The sequence below is a fragment of the Aegilops tauschii genome, chromosome 6 (assembly GCF_002575655.3).
Source record: "Aegilops tauschii subsp. strangulata cultivar AL8/78 chromosome 6, Aet v6.0, whole genome shotgun sequence".
NCBI classification, from domain to species: Eukaryota; Viridiplantae; Streptophyta; class Magnoliopsida; order Poales; family Poaceae; genus Aegilops; species Aegilops tauschii.
In genome coordinates, this window is record NC_053040.3 from 82,276,813 (window position 1) to 82,297,344 (window position 20,532).

The 20,532-nt window shown below is 42.1% G+C and overlaps 1 pseudogene; it reads right to left on the reverse strand.

Annotated features, from left to right (window-relative positions):
• Positions 1-7,190: 7,190 nt before the first annotated feature.
• On the reverse strand, positions 7,191-10,288 carry LOC109735051 (cytochrome P450 81Q32-like; annotated as a pseudogene).
• Between the last annotated feature and the right edge of the window lie 10,244 nt (positions 10,289-20,532).

Consider the following 20,532-nt stretch of genomic DNA (forward strand, 5'->3'; position numbering starts at 1 on the left):
ACACTTACGTGAGACAGGTTCTACCGACTGACATGCACTAGTTGCATAAGGTGGCTAGCGGGTGTCTGTCTCTCCCACTTTAGTCAGAACGGATTCGACGAAAAGGGTCCTTATGAAGGGTAAATAGAAATTGGCATATCACGTTGTGGTTTTACGTAGGTAAGAAACGTTCTTGCTAGAAACCTATACAAGCCACGTAAAAACTTGCAACAACAATTAGAGGACGTCTAACTTGTTTTTGCAGCATGTGCTAAGTGATGCGATATGGCCAGAAGATGTGATGAATGATATATGTGATGTATGAGATTGATCATATTCTTGTAATAGGAATCACGACTTGCATGTCGATGAGTATGACAACCGGCAGGAGCCATAGGAGTTGTCTTTATTTTTTGTATGACCTGCGTGTCATTAAATAACGCCATGTAAATTACTTTACTTTATTGCTAGGCGCGTTAGCCATAGAAGTAGAAGTAATCGTTGGCATGACAACTTCATGAAGACACAATGATGGAGATCATGATGATGGAGATCATGGTGTCATGCCGGTGACAAAGATGATCATGGTACCCCGAAGATGGAGATCAAAGGAGCAAAATGATATTGGCCATATCATGTCACTATTTGATTGCATGTGATGTTTATCATGTTATGCATCTTATTTGCTTAGAACGACGGTAGCATAAATAAGATGATCCCTCACTAAAAATTTCAAGAGACGTGTTCCCCCTAACTGTGCACCGTTGCGAAGGTTCGTTGTTTCGAAGCATCACGTGATGATCGGGTGTGATAGATTCTAACGTTCGAATACAACGGGTGTTGACGAGCCTAGCATGTACAGACATGGCCTCGGAACACATGCGAAACACTTAGGTTGACTTGACGAGCCTAGCATGTACAGACATGGCCTCGGAACACAAGAGACCGCAAGGTCGAACATGAGTCGTATAGTAGATACGATCAACATGGAGATGTTCACCGATGATGACTAGTCCGTCTCACGTGATGATCGGACACGGCCTAGTTTGACTCGGATCATGTATCACTTAGATGACTAGAGGGATGTCTAGCTGAGTGGGAGTTCATTAAATAATCAGATGAACTTCATTATCATGAACATAGTCAAAAGGTCTTTGCAAATTATGTCATGCGCTTTAGTTCTACTGTTTAAGATATGTTCCTAGAGAAAATTTAGTTGAAAGTTGGTAGTAGCAATTATGCGGACTGGGTCCGTAAACTGAGGATTGTCCTCATTGCTGCACAGAAGGCTTATGTCCTTAATGCACCGCTCGGTGTGCTGAACCTCAGCGTCGTCTGTAGATGTTGCGAAACATCTGACATACACGTTTTGATGACTACGTGATAGTTCAGTGCGTATTGCTAACGGTTTAGAATTGTGGCACCAAAGACGGTTTTGAAACGTCGCAGAACATATGAGATGTTCCGAAGACTGAAATTGGGATTTCGGACTAGTGCCCACGTCAAGAGGTATGAGACCTCTGACAAGTTTCTTAAGCCTGCAAACTAAGGGAGAAAAGCTCAATCGTTGAGCATGTGCTCAGATTGTCTGAGTACTACAATCACTTGAATCGAGTGGGAGTTAATCTTCCAGATGAGATAGTGATGGTTCTCCATAGTCACTGCCACCAAGCTATTAGAGCTTCGTGATGAACTATAACATATCAGGGATAGATATGATGATCCTTGAGCAACTCGCGATGTTTGACACCGCGAAAGTAGAAATCAAGAAGGAGCATCAATTGTTGATGGTTAGTAAAACCACTAGTTTAAGAAGGGCAAGGGCAAAAGGGATACTTCATGAAATAGCAAGTCATTTGCTGCTCTAGTGAAGAATCCCAAGATTGAACCCAAACCCGAGACTAAGTGCTTCTGTAATGAGGGGAACAGTCACTGAAGCAGTACTACCCTAGATACTTGGTAGATGAGAAGGCACGCAAGGTCGACAGAAGTATATTGGATATACGTTATATGAATGTGTACTTTACTAGTACTCCTAGCAGCACTAGGGTATTAGATACCGGTTCGGTTGCTAAGTGTTAGTAACTCAAAATAAAAGCTGCGGAATAAACGGAGACTAGCTAAAGGTGAGATGACGATATGTGTTGGAAGTGTTTCCAAGGTTGATGTGATCAAGCATCGCATGCTCCCTCTACCATCGAGATTTGGTGTTTGCGTTGAGCATGATTGGATTATGTTTATCGCAATACGGTTATTCATTTAAGGAGAATAATGGTTACTCTGTTTATTTGAATAATACCTTCAATGGTCTTGCACCTAAAATGAATCTCGATCATAGTGATACACATGTTCGTGCCAAAAGATATAAAATAGTAATGATAGTTCCACATACTTGTGGCACTGCCATTTGAGTCATATTGGTATAGAACGCATGAAGAAGCTCCATGTAGATGGATCTTTGGACTCACTCGTTTTTTGAAAAGATTGAGACATGCGAACCATGTCTATTGGTATATATGCATGAAGAAACTCCATGCAGATGGATCGTTTGGACTCACTTGATTTTGAATCACTTGAGACATGCAAATCATACCACATGGGCAAGATGACTGAAAGTCCTCGTTTTCAGTAAGATGGAACAAGAGAGCAACTTATTGGAAGTAATACATTTTGATGTATGCAGTCCAATGAGTGCTGAGGCATGTAGTGGATATCGTTATGTTCTTACTTCACAGATGATTTGAGTAGATGCTGAGTGTATTTACTTGATGAAACACAAGTCTGAATTATTGAAAGGTTCAAGTAATTTCAGAGTGAAGTTGAAGATCGTCGTGACAAGAGGATAAAATGTCTGTGATATGATCATAGAGATGAGTATCTGAGTTACGAGTTTGGCACACAATCGAGACATTGTGGAAAGTGTTTCACAATTAATACCGCCTGGAACACCATAGTGTGATGGTGTGTCCGGACATCATAGCTGCACCCTATTGGATATGGTGCATACCATGATGTTTCTTATCGAATTACCACTATCGTTTATGGGTTAGGCATTAGAGACAACCGCATTCACTTTAAAAGGGGCACCACGCAATTCCGTTGAGGCGACACCGTTTAGAGAAACCTAAGTTGTCGTTTCTCAAAAGTTTGGGGTTGCGATGCTTATGTGAAAAAGTTTCAGGCTGATAAGCTCGAACCTAAAGCGGATAAATGCATCTTCATAGAAAACCCAAAACAGTTGGGTATACCTCCTATTTCAGATCTGGAAGCAAAAGTAATTGCTTCTAGAGACAGGTCCTTTCTCGAGGAAAAGTTTCTCTCGAAAGAATTGAGTGGGAGGATGGTGGAGACTTGATAAGGTTATTGAACCATCACTTCGACTAGTGTATAGCAGGGCACAAGAAGTTGTTTCCTGTGGCACCTACACCAATTGAAGTGGAAGCTTATGATAGTGATCATGAAACTTCGGATCAAGTCACTACCAAACCTCGTAGGACGACGAGGATGCGTGCTACTTCAGAGTGGTACGTGATAATGTCCTGAAAGTCATGTTGTTAGACAACAATGAACCTACGAGCTATGGAGAAGCGATGGTGGGCCCATATTCCGACAAATGGTTAGAAGCCATGAAATCCGAGATAAATGGATCTTTAAAGAAGACGGACATGGACGGTAATGTTACCGTCTATGAAGCTCGGCTTGTGGCTAAGAGTATTTCCACAAGTTCAAGGAGTTGACTACGATGAGATTTTTCTCATCTGTAGCGATGCTTAAGTCCGTCGGAATCATGTTAGCATTAGCTGCATTTATGAAATCTGGCAGATGGATGTCAAAACAAGTTTCCTTACCAGTTTTCGTAAGGAAAGGTTGTATGTGATACAATCAGAAGGGTTTTGTCGATCCTAAGGATGCTAAAAGGTATGCTAGCTCCAGCGATCCTTCCAAGGACTAGAGCAAGCATCTCGGAGTCAGAATATACGCTTTGATGGAGTGATCAAAGTTTTTGGGTTTATACAAAGTTTGTTAGAAACTTGTATTTACAATAAAGTGAGTGGGAGCGCTACAACATTTCTGATAAGTATATGTGAATGACATATTGTTGATCCAAAATGATGTAAAATTTCTGGAAAGCATAAAGGGTTGTTTGAAAGGAGTTTTTCAAAGGAAGACCTGGATAAAGCTGCTTACATATTGGGCATCAAGATCTATAGAGATAGACCAAGACGCCTGATGATACTTTCAAAGAACGCACACCTTGACATGATTTTGAAAGAGTTCAAAATAGATCAGCAAAGAAGGAGTTCTTGGCTGTGTTACAAGGTGTGAGTATTGAGTAAGACTCAAGACCTGACCACAGCAGAAGAGAGAGAAAGGACGAAGGTCGTCCCCTATGCTTCAGACGTAGGCTCTACAGTATGCTATGTTGTGTACCGCACATGAAGTGTGCCTTGCCATGAGTTGGTCAAGGGGTACAATAGTGATCCAGGAATGGATCACATGACAGCGGTTGAACTTATCCTTAGTATATAGTGGACTAAGGAATTTTCTCGATTATGGAGGTGAAAAGGAGTTCGTCGTAAAGGGTTACGTCGATGCGAACTTTGACACTAATCCGGATGACTCTGAGTAGTAAACCGGATTCGTATAGTAGAGCAGTTATTTGAAATGGCTCCAAGTAGCGCGTGGTAGCATCCACAAGATGACATAGATATTCGTAAAGCACACACGGATCTGAAAGGTTAAGACCCGTTGACTAATAACCTCTCTCACAAGCATAACATGATCAAACCAGAATTCATTGAGTGTTAATCACATAGTGATGTGAACTAGATTGTTGACTCTAGTAAACTCTTTGGATGTTGGTCACATGGTGATGTGACCTATGAGTGTTAATCACATGGTGATGTGAACTAGATTATTGACTCTAGTGCAAGTGGGAGACTGTTGGAAATATGCCCTAGAGGCAATAATAAATAGGTTATTATTATATTTCCTTGTTCATGATAATCGTTTATTATCCATGCTAGAATTGTATTGATAGGAAACTCAGATACATGTGTGGATACATAGACAACACCATGTCCCTAGTAAGCCTCTAGTTGACTAGCTCGTTGATCAATAGATGGTTACGGTTTCCTGACCATGGACATTGGATGTCGTTGATAACGGGATCACATCATTAGGAGAATGATGTGATGGACAAGACCCCAATCCTAAGCCTAGCACAAGATCGTGTAGTTCGTTTGCTCAGAGCTTTTCTAATGTCAAGTATCATTTCCTTAGACCATGAGATTGTGCAACTCCCGGATACCGTAGGAATGCTTTGGGTGTACCAAACGTCACAACGTAACTGGGTGGCTATAAAGGTGCACTACAGGTATCTCCGAAAGTGTCTGTTGGGTTGGCACGAATCGAGACTGAGATTTGTCACTCCGTGTAAACGGAGAGGTATCTCTGGGCCCACTCGGTAGGACATCATCATAATGTGCACAATGTGACCAAGGAGTTGATCACGAGATGATGTGAGTTACGGAACGAGTAAAGAGACTTGCCGGTAACGAGATTGAACAAGGTATCGGGATACCGACGATCGAATCTCGGGCAAGTAGCATACCGATAGACAAAGGGAATTGAATACGGGATTGATTGAATCCCAGACATCGTGGTTCATCCGATGAGATCATCGTGGAACATGTGGGAGCCAACATGGGTATCCAGATCCCGCTGTTGGTTATTGACCGGAGAACGTCTCGGTCATGTCTGCATGGTTCCCGAACCCGTAGGGTCTACACACTTAAGGTTCGATGACGCTAGGGTTATAGGGAATAGATATACGTGGTTACCGAATGTTGTTCGGAGTCCCGGATGAGATCCCGGACGTCACGAGGAGTTCCGGAATGGTCCGGAGGTAAAGATTTATATATGGGAAGTCCTGTTTTGGTCACCGGAAAAGTTTCGGGTGATATCGGTAATGTACCGGGACCACCGGGAGGGTCCCGGTGGTCCACCAAATGGGGCCACCAGCCCCAGAAGGCTGCGTGGCTAAGTGTGGGAGGGGACCAGCCCCAGGTGGGCTGGTGCGCCCCCCACCAAAGCCCAAGGCGCAGGGAGAGTGGGAGGGGGCAAACCCTAGGTCCAGATGGGCCTTAAGGCCCACCCTAGTGGCGCCCCCCTCTCTTCCCCCCTTGGCCGCCCCCCTAGATGGGATCTAGGGCTGGCCGCCACCCCTTGGGGTGGGAACCCTAGAGGGGGCGCAGCCCCCTCCCCCCTATATATAGTTGAGGTCTAGGGCTGCCCAACACATGAGTTTTCCTGTCTCTCTTGGCGCAGCCCTACCTCTCCTCCTCCTCCTCTCCCGCGGTGCTTGGCGAAGCCCTGCAGGATTGCCCCGCTCCTCCACCACCACCACGCCGTCGTGCTGCTGCTGGACGGGGTCTTCCCCAACCTCTCCCTCGCTCCTTGCTGGATCAAGGCGTGGGAGACGTCACCGGGCTGCACGTGTGTTGAACGCGGAGGCGCCGTGGTTCGGCGCTTAGATCGGAATCAACCGCGATCTGAATCGCTACGAGTACGACTCCTTCATCCGCGTTCTTGCAACGCTTCCGCATCGCGATCTACAAGGGTATGTAGATGCACTCCCCTTCCCCTCGTTGCTAGATTACTCCATAGATTGATCTTGGTGATGCGTAGAAAATTTTGAATTTCTGCTACGTTCCCCAACAAACTGCCCTAGTGTGCTTATAAGCAGATGGCAACTCTCTCTTTTTTACCCGAACATGTTGTTTTTCCATGTCTTTTTGTAGCACTACACGGCAACTGCCTAGTGTTAGTAGGTGGCAACTCCTGAGGTTTTCAAATCATGGCAACTGTAGTAAACCAGACCATACATGGCAACTGCCTAGTGGTAAACCAGACCATACATGGCAACAGCCGCAGTTGCCCAAAAATGGCATCTGGAACTTTTGACATTAGATGGCAACTGCAGTTGAGCAACCATGACAACTGTAGTTGTCCGACATGGCAACCGTAGTTTAGCGACATGGCAACTGCAGTTAAACGAACATGGACGAGGGTCTGGACCACGGCAACTGCGAGCGCGCGGTGACTGTCACGCGGGGCGTGTGGGACCACGAGGCACGAGGCCTGACGTACGGGGCGTGTGGGCGTTATCTATTTCGCCCACACGCACGCGTGTGAGAGGGACCGGTAGGAAAAAAAAAGATACGTGGGCATTACTTGTTTTGCCCACACGTAGGTGTGTGAGCTGTTCCTCTTATACACCACACACAAATGTGTGGGCAGACTCCTAACGCCCACACGTGTGGCACTTATCGGTGTCCTAAAGAAATTCTTCAGAAAGAAACCATTGCTCAATGGGTCCATCAAGCGGAAGCAGAGAGCAAGCCCTTGACGAATCCTCGGGGCCGGCAGACAAGCGCCAACGGCGTGGCCATTGGCATGCTTAGGCCGCCACCTTCGGCCATGTCAATGGCACGGCCTCCCCCGGCATCCCACTCGAAGCACTGCACGAGCGCCGCCAGCGTGAAGCCAAGAAGGTGCATGGCCAGCCCTTCCGCCGGGCACCGCCTCCGGCCGAGCCCGAACGGCAGCATGGGCGCGGCCTTGGCCATGTCGGCGTCCAAGAACCGCTCCGGCCGGAACTCCCCGGGGGAGTCCCAGGCGTCGGCGTCCCGGTTGATCGCCCACGTGTTCACGAGGATCATCGTGCCGCGCCGGACCCTGTAGCCGCCCACCGTGCAGTCCTCCATGGCCTCGTGCGCCGGGATGAGCGGGCCGACGGGGCACAGCCGGAGGCTCTCCTTCACGACGCAGTGCAGGTAGGGCAGGTTGGCCATGTCCGACTCCTCGACCAGCCGCCCCGCGCCGACGTTGGCGTCTATCTCGTCCCTCGCCTTCTGCAGCATCTCCGGGTGCTTCAGCAGCAGCGCCATCGTCCACTCGACGGTCAGCGCCGTCGTGGTCAGTCCCGGTGGTGAACATCACCTGGATTGGAATTGGGCATGAGATTAGTTGTTAGCAAAACATGATGCTACCACCAAGACGATGCTACTCACCAAGACGATGCCCTTGACGACGTTGTCGGTGTAGTACTCGGGATCGGTTTCCTGCAGCGCCAACAGCTCGTCGATGACGCTGGTCGTGTCTCCGTCGCCGCCAGCGTTGCCGCGCCTCCGTCTGTGGTCGTCGACGAGGCCTGCCACGAACGCATCACGCTTCGTCTGCAGCCTCGCGTACGCGGCGTCGATGCCGCGCAGACGGTCGACCCACCGCAGCGCCGGGAAGAAGTCCCCGACGCTGGGCGCGCCGACCACCACGTACGACTCCTCGACGAACTCCTGGAACCTGCACACGTCGCCGGCGTGCCCGTGTGCCGTCACGGCGCGCATCATCACGTTAAGCACCAGCTCGAAGATCCTAGGGCGGAGGGTGACCGTGACCCCCGCCGCGCCGCCGGCCGCCGCGTCGTGGAGCAGATTATCCACGAGGGACGTGACCTCGGCACGGCGGTCGGCCGCGCGTTCCTCGAGGCGGGGCGCCGAGAAGATATTGCCGGCGAGGAACCGGCGGAGGCCGATCGAGTAGGCGCTGTGGGAGGCCCAGGTGATCGCCGTGTAGTTGTACCCCAGGTGCTTCCCCACGAGCAGCCGCGGCCGTGCCGCCAGGGCGGCGTCGTGCACCGTGAAGCACTCCTCGGCGGCGGCGTGCGTGGACACGAGGAGCGCCGGGCGCGCCCCGAGCCTCAGCGACACGAGCGGCGCCAGGGCCCCGCCGCGGCCGTGCACCGAGGCGGCCAGCGTGGCCAGCGAGCGGTGCAGCGGCTTCTTGATCAGGTGGAGGTGGCCCAGCAGCGGGAGCGACGGTGGGCTCGGTGCGGTTCCACCATCCCTCGGCCCACGCGACGAAACAAAGTCGCGACGAGACCGGTGAGCAGGACGAGAAGGAGCAGCAGAACGCCGGCACTGTTCATGCCCGTGGCCGCATCCATGGCTAGCATTGGCATTTCCCTTGAGAAGAAGCTTCAGCGGTTGCTCTCTATATATACTGGGAGCGCGGACCTTATTTATGGCTCTTTTGATTCAAAAGAAATTTCACAGGATTTTTGGAAGCTCAGAATCTTTAAGAATATTTTCTATGCTGGTCGCTTTGAATCATATAGGAATAGGAGGTTCACTTCAACCTCTTTTTACAATTGCTTTGTTTTTCATGTCGCATCAAACACTATGCTAATCCCACGGGATTCAAGATGGCATGTCACTTTAATTCTCTATTTTTCATGTTCCTGCATTTTGAGAATCCTGTAAATTAAGGAGGGCTTTACTGTGTGAACGAAACTACTCCACGCACGACATGGAGTGACACGATCTTTGGACGACAAAAAATCAGATGGTTGGGGCGGCACTTTGCCTATTCATGGATGGTGTGATCGATAGGCTCGTTCAGGGACCGGGTAAAGGTTGTCGTCTGCATAGCATCAGTCCTATGTGAATAGAATCGTCAAAAATAAGGTTGCCCGCAAGAGTCCTTATTGTCAGTAACCGTTTTTTCCTTTCAAGAAAAGGTTTTAGTTTTTCACATATTTTAGTTTTCCACTAAAAGCCACCATTATTGCACTAAAAACTATATTGTGTTCCAGCATTGTTGTTCTTCCTCTCATGATTTAAAAGATAGATTTATTCATAAATAAAATTGCCATAGTAAATTTATGTTCCATTATGGCCAATTGTATAAAATCTTACGAAACACGCATGATACTATAAAGATTCTTACTATGTGAAGAGAACCATCCGTTCATCACTCGTCAGCTAAAATCCAGACAAAACTAGAACTATATAAGTCAAGAAACTAGAAAAAATTATTCATTTTTTTATGGAGAGAGAGAGAGAGAGATTATTGGCATGGTACTTACAGTAATTTATAGGACTCACTCGTGCTCTAGTCTTTTCTCAACCTCAACGGACTAAACTAGTAGAAATAGATTTTTATTATTTGTTCCCTAAAGAAACAAGTTTCTGTTTGTCATATTTTCTGCTAATTCTCACCATTGTTGCAGAAAAATTATGAAGTGTTCCAGCATTATTATTGCTCCACTCATGGTTTTAAAATTATAGGTCTATTGATAAATAAAATTGCCGTAGTAATTCTATTATTGCTAAATGTTGAAAAACTTACCAAACATGCATGATATTTCATAAAGATTATTACTATGTGAAGAGAATCGTCACTCTTTGGCTCAAATCCAAACAAAACTAGAACTCTAAAAGTTAACGTATAGAAACAAAAAAAATAACCAAAATAAATGGCGGACATGTAATCTCGTCGGTGTTCCTTTTTCTAGGGGGGGGGGGGGGGGGAGGGGGGAGTGTGTTATTATTGGTGTGGCACTTATAGAACTCGCTCGTGCTCTAGTCTTTCTGAATCTCGACTGACTTAACTAGTAGAAATAGGTTTGTTTGTTCTCTCCAAAAATAGGTTTTTGTTTGTCATATTATTATTATTCTACTAATACCCACCATTGTTGTAGCAAGATAAATATGAAGTGTTCTAGCATTATTGTTGCTCTAAAATTATAGATCTATTGATAAATAGTTGCCTTGGTAAATTTAGGTTCCATTATTGCCAACTTCAGACAAACTTACCAAACACGCATGATAATTCATAAATATTCTTAGGTGAAGATAATCGTTGGTTTGTCACTTGTCATCTCAAATCCAGACAAAACCAGAACTCAAAAAGTCCATGTACAAAAACTAAAAAAATAACCAAAAAAACAGGAAGCCCTGTAATCCCGGTGGTATTCAATTTTCTGAGAGAGAGAGAGACTCGTTATCGGCATGGCACTTATAGTAATTTATAGGACTCACTCGCGCTCCAGTCTATTCTGAACCTCGACAGATTAACCTTGTAGAAATAGGTTTTGTTTCTTCCCTAAAAAATAGGTTATTTTTGTCATATTTTTTTCCTGCTAATACTCACCATTGTTGCAGGAAAAAATATGAAGTGTTCCAACATTATTATTGCTCCACTCATTGTTTTAAATTGATAGGTCTATTGATAAATATAATTCCCTAGTAAATGTATATTCCATTATTGCCAATTGTAGAAAAACTTGCCAAACACGCATGATATTTCATAAAGATTCTTACAGAGCGAAGAGAGTCATCACTCGCCAGCTCAAATCCAAACAAAACTAGAACTCTAAAAGTCAAAGTACAAAAACTAGAAAATAAACAAACTTAATCAGACAAACATGTAATCCCGTCGGGGTTCCTTTTTTTAGGGGGAGAGAGTGTGTGTGTATGTGTCATTATTGATGTGGCACTATAGTAATTTAAAGGACTCACTCGCACTCCGGTCTTTTTGAACCTCGATGGAGTAAACTAGTGGAAATAGGTTTTTATTTTTTCCCTACAAAAATAGGTTTCTGTTTGTCATAATAACATTATTCAGCTAATACCCGCCATTGTTGTAGCTAAAAATATGAGGTGTCCCAGCATTATTATTGATCCACTCATGGTTTTGGAATCAGAGGTCTATTGATAAATAAATTGCTCTAATAAATTTATATTACATTATCCGAACTTTAGAAAAACTTATCAACACGCATGATACTTCATAAATACTCTTACTGTGGGAATAGAATCATCAGTTCATCACTCTCAACTCAAATCCAGACAAAATTTGAACTCTAAAACTCAACGTACAGAAACTAACAAAATAACCAAAATAAATCAGGAAGCAGAGACAGAGAGCCTCATTATTGGCATGGCACTTATAGTAGATCATAGGACTCACTTACACTCCAGTCTTTTCTGAACCTCGATGACTAAACTAGTAATAGGTTTTCGTTTGTTTCCTAAAAAATAGTTTTTTTTTCATGTTATTAGTTTTCTGCTAATACTCACCATTGTTGCGGGAAAAAGTGAAGTGCTCCAACATTATTATTGCTCCACTCATGGTTATTCAATTATAGATCCATTGATAAATAAAATTGTCCTAGTAAATTTATATTCTATTATTGCCAATTGTAGAAAAACTTACCAAACACGCATGATATTTCATAAAGATTCTTATAGTAATTCACAGGAATCACTCGCACTCCAGTCTTTCTGAACCTCGACGGACTAAACTAGTAGAAATAGGGTTTTGTTTGTTCTCCACAAAATAGGTTTTTGTTTGTCATATTATTATTATTATTTTAATACCCAGTTACCCACCATTGTTGTAGGAAAAAATATGAAAGTGTTCCAGCATTATTACTACTCTACTCATGGTTTTTAAATTATAGGTCTATTGATAAATAAAATTGCCATAGTAAATTTATATTCCACTATTGCCAATTTTAGGAAAACTTACAAAACAAGCATGATACTTCATAAAGATTCTTGCTATGTGAAGAGAATCATCACTCGTCGGCTCAAATCCAGGCAATACTAGATCTCTAAAAGTCAATGCACAGAAACTGGAAAAATAACCAAAATAAATTAAGAAGCCTTGTAATCTCGTCGGAATTCGAATTTTTATGGAGAGAGTCATTATTGGCGTGGCACTTATAGTAATTTATAAGACTCACTCACGGTCTAGTCTTTTCTGAACCTCAATGGACTAAACTATCAGAAATAGGTTTTTGTTTGTTCCTTCAAAAAATAGGTTTTGGTTTGTCATATTGTTATTTTTCTACGAATACCCACCGGTGTTGCATGACAAAATATGAAGTGTTCCAGCATTAATATTGCTCCACTCATTGTTTTTAAATTATAAGTATATTGGTAAATAAAATTGCCCTAGTAAATTGATATTCCAATATCAATTTTAGAAAAAACTTACCAAACACACATGATACTTCATAACAGATTCTTACTATGTGAATAGAATCATCATTCGTCAACTCAAATCCAAACAAAAACTCTAAAAGTCAATGTACAGAAACTTGAAAATAACCATAAAAAAGCAGGCAGCCCTGCAATCCGGTCGGTGTTTGATTTTTTTATGGAGAGAGAGCCATTATTGGTGTGGCACTTATAGTAATTTATAGGACTCACTCGTGCTCCAGTCTTTCTGAACCTTGGCTGACTAAACTAGCAGAAATAGGTTTTTGCTTGTTCCTTCAAAAAATAGGCTTTGGTTTGTCATATTATTATTTTTCTACGAATACCCACCAGTGTTGCATGAAAAAATATGAAGTGTTCTAGCATTAATATTGCTCCACTCATTGTTTTTAAATTATAAGTATATTGGTAAATAAAATTGCCCTAGTAAATTGATATTCCAATATCAATTTTAGAAAAAACTTACCAAACACACATGATACTTCATAAAAGATTCTTACTATATGAATAGAATCATCACTCGTCAGCTCAAATTCAAACAAAACTAGAACTCTAAAAGTTAATGTACAGAAACTTGAAAATAACCATAAAAAAGTAGGCAGCCCTGCAATCCGGCCGGTGTTTGATTTTTTTATGGAGAGAGAGCCATTATTGGTGTGGCACTTATAGTAATTTATAGGACTCACTCGCGCTCCAGTCTTTCTGAACCTCGACGGACCAAACTAGTATAACTCTAAAAGTCCAGTCTATGAAAACGGCAGAGAAGCTATCAAAAAACTAAAACAAATCAGGCAGCCACTCCCATCGATGTTCAAATTTTGTTTTGAAGAGAGATGCATTATTGGCTTGGATATTATAATTCTTGAGACTTACTCGCGCTCTAGTCTTTTCAAACCCCCCACAAGAGAAAATGTTCCAGCACTATTATATTGTTCCACTCGTAGCATATAATTGGTTAAAAAAATGCCCTAGTTAATTTATCTTTCTTGTTCCATTAAGACATCTATAAATATATCTGGTTGTTGCCAATTTCCGGAAAAACATGCCCCCGGGACCATTGGAACGTGGAAGAGGCACCCCATGTGGACATTTGTAATCACAAAGTCAAATGCAAGCTGAATGGATGCGTATGAATGGAAACCACCTCAAGGCTTAACTACCTACCGATCAATCATCACAATTTTCTACTAATTGCCAGCGATTATACTATCTCACACGAGTTGGATGGGCATCGTCTCGATTGATTCCCATCCGCGCTCGCGGCTCGTGTGATCCGGTGCACGCTCGCGACGGAGGGCCAAGTGCTGCCCCGGCGCCTCGACGTCAAGCCTCGCGGTTGATCGCTGAGTTGCGAGAGTTGAGCTCATTTGAAGCCCATATTGGAAGCGCGAAATTTTTTAATCCAATCCGCGAAGACCCGCCTACCTCACCAACTTCGAGCTTTGGATGGGTTGCACCTGGCTCTTTCCTGCGCGCTCCGATGTTGAGGAAGTGAGAGCCGAGAGTCCACGAATGATGCTCCGACGATCTCATAAATCTCCCAAGCTGAGATAGAAAGGGGATGGTGCCTAAAGGGATACCGTTGGCGAAGAGGATGACACTGTGATTTTACCCGGGTCCTGGCCTCCGGGTGGGTAAAGACCATACGTTTAGATGTGGAGTTTCTGCTCCACAGCTTAATTACACTCCCATTAATAGTAAAATAGAAAAAAACTGAAAAAAAAGTTGGCAACAAATATTGTTGAATGTTCTATGGACGTGCGAATTTTCGTGAATTGAAAACATTCCTAATGCTCTAGGCGAAACAACAAAAACAATGCTTCAAATAGACTAATTTTGAAAGTATTTTGCAGTGCCGATTTTGTTGTTTTTTCAAACCTCCACGAATGTGATTTCATCATGAAAATTTGCACAACGGAAACCAACTAAGCAATGTTTGTTGTATAAAAAAGATTTTTTTTTCATTTTTTTTCATTTTACTATTCACGAAGGAGCATTTAAGCTCGGGATTAGAAGAGCACTTTCCCCATACAGAGCACCATGTTTTAATTTATCTTTAACAAAATTCCAATCATGTGTCACTGACATAATGACATATGAGGCCTAGTGCCACCTCTAATTGACCCATACGGCTCTAGGGGTGTCACGCCTGATGTCAATAATAAAGGATACTTACCATGTGCAACACACACTCTTGTGGTGTTATCGGTGCATCTGCCGTCCAAATCATTCTATGAGTGTTCAAAAACTCTAAAAAGTAGATGATACATCATGCATTGTTGCGGGAATTGCTTGCAATATATTTCAATGAGGTATGGTCATATGAATATATGGATGTCAATAATATAAGAATTTTTTTGAGCTTATGATAATTTAACAATTAAAACTGAAAATACATATGATTATTGTATAGTTATAAAATACTCCCTCTATTTTTATTTACTCTTCACATTAGATTTGACTGAAATCAAACTTTGTAAAGTTTGACCAAGTTTATAAAAAACAATATAAACATTTACCATAGCAAATATATATGATGTGAAAGTACTTTCAATAATGAATCTAATGGTATTGATTTGTTATTCTATATGTTAATATTTTTATTTATAAACTTTGTTAAAGTTTACAAAGCTTGACTTTGACCAAAGCTAATACACAGACTAAATATTGAATGTGTAAATAGCATAATATAATTTAAACATTTAAGCTTTTCGCATGCATGGTTGCATGTTGAGGTGACATGTGAGATAAATATGTTAACGATAATCAACCACTTAGTTGTATAGAATAATTTAGCAAATAATTAATACTAAATCAGTGATGCTTATTTTGAGACGGAAGGAGTATATATAACATTATCTACCATGTCACAAAACATCAAAAGTAATTTGAATCAGAGCTTGAGAAACAAAAATAACAAATTCAATAGTTAACATGTTAATGGGACAACTTTATAGCCAAAACTCAAATGAGTATTATTCGTAACATGATTTGACTTTTTTGTTTCAAGGTCTAAACTGAATCTAATATTTTGTGACACATTGGGTATATGTTTTGCGTACATACAAATTTTTGTTTCAGATGTTAAAAACACTTGTCAGTGTATTTTGGACAAGATAGCACAAGGGTATTTATAGTCCAAACGACAGGTATGTATATGGCCGACATGAAACCCGAACCCATTGCTCTTCATAAATGTGTAGTCCAAAAAGGCTTGTATTATCGCCACTTTAATCACAATCAAACAACCTTAATTCCAGATGAATTTGGAGTTTGCTAATCACATGTGTCATGCGGTCACATGAAACAACCTTGGAAGCAAGTCAGGATGAAACAACCTTGGAAGCATGTCTCCCACAAAAGAAAAAGAAGATGATAAACTAAACGTGGAGGCAAAATCTGTATAAAGATGTGACCAATCTAAATATCATGAAAAATCAAGTTACTGTAAAAGGGAAATCCAAGAATTTTGTTTTTGCTTTGTGTCAGGTCAACGAGAAAATTAGTAATTAGTAATTTTAGAAGCAAACTTATCATAAGCCAAAAAAAACAAATCAAGTCAGAAATATGCATGAAAGAAAAATGTGTATAATACCGAAAAGAAATCAAGTCAGTATAAGTATACCAAACAAACTGTGAAGGCCAAGAGCATCTAGAGTAAATTGGGCTATTTCGTGTTTTCAACAGCATTCCTAAGGAGAAAAACACCCCTTTCATATATGGGAGGATATATTCATTCATGCATTGTCAAAATCAGATAAGCTTGTTGCGCAACGCAAACGTTGCGATCGTTGTAAGCTTCAAAGAATTGTGATATTCAAACTCAAGAACTGTTCAGCAACTGAAGCAACGACAATCTTTCCCTCCAGGATTACGCCTTTCACCGCCGACACCAAGGGTGCTAGGTGCTCGACATCTCCAGATTGACAGAATAAACTACTCAGTCCATGTAGCGCCTAACTTCTTTGACATAAAACTGTATCGGTCCGCAGCCTCATCAATCTGAAATTGAACCCAGGGCATGCAATAAATAAGTGAACAAGTGAAAACTAAAATGCAACTCAAGGATTTGGGAAGAGGTTTGCACAAACCAATTTCTTAGTCGGCCTGCCAGCTCCACGCCCTGACTTGCGGTCAATGCGACCAATTATTGGGTTGGTCTGCGGGCTGTTCTCAATGCTAGTGCACAAGACATGCTGCATTGTCTGTGAATAGCAAGCAAAGCAAAAGGTGTAAGAACAGTAAACACGCAAGGAAACACACTAGCTAATCATCAGATAATGCTTAGATATTCAAGATAGTTTGCAACATCCGCCATCAAACAACAACGCATACATGTGAAGGTTTGTAATTACAAGAACTTATAGTTAGGGTCTGATCATGGTTTCAGCAACAGTAGCACCTGCATATTGCTTGACAGTCTAGTTCCATGTGACAATGCACCAAATTTCTCACTGACACACTACAAATTACATGGTTGTAAAACTGATTTGTACTGTAAATGACAAATAAGAATGATGTCTACTACGCAACTTTATTCTTGTAGACACATATTGGGCCTCCAAGCGCAGAGTTTTGTAGGACAGTAGCAATTTTACCTCAAGTGGATGACCTAAGGTTTATCAATCCGCGGGAGGCGTAGGATGAAGATAGCCTCTCTCAAACAACCCTGCAACCAAATAACAGAGAGTCTCTTGTGTCCCCAACACACCAAATATAATGGTAATTTGTATAGGTGCAATAGTTCGGCAAAGAGATGGTAATAAAAGTGTAGTAATGATAGTAGATATTGGTTTTTGTAATAGTAACAATAAAAACAGCAAGGTAGCAAGTAATAAAAGTGAGCACAAACGGTATTGCAATGCTTGACAATGAGGCCTAGGGTCCGTACTTTCGCTAGTGCAATCTCTCAACAATGCTAATATAATTGGATCACATAACCATCCCTCCACGTGCAACGAAGAATCACTCCAAAGTTCTTATCTAGTGGAGAACATAAGAAGAAATTGTTTGTAGCTATTCTTTCTGATCGATCTATCCAAGAGTTCGTACTAAAATAACACCAAGTTATTCTTTCCGATCGATCTATCAAGAGTTCGTACTAAAATAACACCAAGTTATTCTTTCTGATCGATCTATCAAGAGTTCGTACTAAAATAACACTAAAGCAAATTACGATTCATAATACTCAATCCAACACAAAGAACCTCAAAGAGTGCCCCAAGATTTCTACCGGAGAAACAAAAGACGAGAACGTGCATCAACCCCTATGCATAGATTACCCCAATGTCACCTCGGGAATCCGCGAGTTGAGTGCCAAAACACATATCAAGTGAATCAATATGATACCCCATTGTCACCACGGGTATTCATAGCAAGACATACATCAAGTGCTCTCAAATCCATAAAAGTATTCAATCTGATTAAACGAAACCTCAAAGGGAAAACTCAATTCATCACAATAAGATAGAGAGGGAGAAACACCATATGATCCAACTATATTAACAGTACAAACCCTCAGCCCCGAGGGTGGACTACTCCCTCCTCATCATGTGGCCGTCGGGATGATGAAGATGGCCACCGGTGATGATTTCCCCCTCCGGCAGGGTGCCGGAACGGGGTCTAGATTGGTTTTTCGTGGCTACAGAGGCTTGCAGCGGCGGAACTTCTAATCTAGGGTTACCCCGAGGGTTTTGGAATATTTGACGATTTATTGGGCGAAGAGGGGGTACGGGAGGCCACCGAGGTGGGCATAACCCACCGGAGCGCGCCTGGGGGCCTAGGTGTGCCCTGGTGGGTTGTGCCCCCCTCGGGGCACCCCCAGGTGCTGTTCTGGCTTATTGAATGTCTTCTGGTCCATAAAAAATCCACAAAAAGTTTCGCGGTGTTTGGACTCCGTTTGATATTGATTTCTGCGATGTAAAAAACAAGCAAAAAACAACAACTGGCACTGGGCACTGGGTCAATAGGTTAGTCCCAACAAATGATATAAAGTTGCTATAAAATGATTGTAAAACATCCAAGAATGATAATATAAGAGCATGAATACTTCATAAATTATAGATACGTTGGAGACGTATCAACATCCCCAAGCTTAATTCCTACTCGTCCTCGAATAGGTAAATGATAAAAGAAGTAATTTATGAAGTGTGAATGCTAGCAAAGTGCACAAGTTTGATCAATGACAATTTCAATCACTTTTCGTAGCATCATAACAGCAATTCTTTCCTATAAAGCTTCTCATGTTAAAGTAGCAACCAATTCACATGTTAAGGTTCAAACAATGAATTCTCTTGAAACTCAACAACCTATGTTCTCAGTCACCAAGCAATTGTAATTCAACTTATTCAACAGAGTTTAAGTAAGAGCTCCACATACTCAACCATCATATAGTCTTCTATGATTGCTAACACTCACCGCATACACATGACCAAAATGTTTCAAACGGACACATAGAAAGATAAGGGCTTATAATTTCGCCTCCCAACGTATTCACCTCAAGGGTGATGTCAACAATAATAACTCATGCTACCCACATCTAACTGGATATATGTGCCTAGATCTTTCCTCACCAAATGATGCTTGCCAAAAGAGAAAAATAAAAAGGAATAGAGAGAAAAACTTTGACTCTTGCATGAAAATAAATACATAAAAGTAAAAGGTAGGCCCTTCGCAGAGGGAAGCAGAGGTTGCCATGCGCTTATTTGTTTGTATGCTCAGCCCCTTAGTGCAAAAGAACGTCACGTTATATTGCCCCTTATGACAGCAACCTTTATTATGCAGTGTGTCGCTTTTATTCTTTGCCATCACAAGTTCGTACAACGCTCAATTTTCTCTTACACTAAATGTTCTAACACATTTAGAAGCAATTTTTATTGCCTTATTTCACCGATGACAACTTACTTGAAGGATCTTGATCAATCCTTAGGTAGGTATGGTGGACTCTTGAAAATAATATTTGAGTTTAAGGGTTTTGGGGTGCACAAGTAGTATCTCTACTTGGTGCGGAATTTTTGGCTAGCAAAGATGGGGGGCAAGCACCACATGTTGAAGGATCTGTGACAAGATAACTTCTATGTGAATATGAAAAAACATAAACCATTACGTTGTCTTCCTTGTCCAACGTCAACAATTTTGGCATATAATATTTTGATGGGGGCTCACAATCACAAAAGATTTCCAAGATAGTGTATTTGCATGTGAAAGTTCTTTTCCTTATAGTAATCATTCAGGAATTGCTTGTATGACCAATATTGTGATTGTCAAGCTTCAAAAGATTTCACTTTCTAAACCCAATGTGAAGCTGCTACTAGGCATGATATGAACATATAATTTCAACTTCATGATATTCAATTCATTCAACAATTTACTCGTAGGATATAAGTGAAGCACAAGAGTAAATGACAAGGTACTCCAAAAAGATATAAGTGAAGATCAAGCGAGTAGTTAAGTAAATAGGTAGCTATTTGAGGACTCTATCTTATTTTAAAACTTTCAGATCTAAGTATTTTATTAAAACATCAAGCAAAACAAGACAAAATGACATTCCAAGAATAGCACAACTCAAGTGAAGAAGCAAAAACTTAGGCTCAACCGATACTAACCGATAATTGTTGAAGAAGAAAGGTGGGATGCCTACCGGGGCATCCCCAGGCTTAGATGCTTGAGACTTCTTGAAATATTATCTTGGGGTGCCTTGGGCATC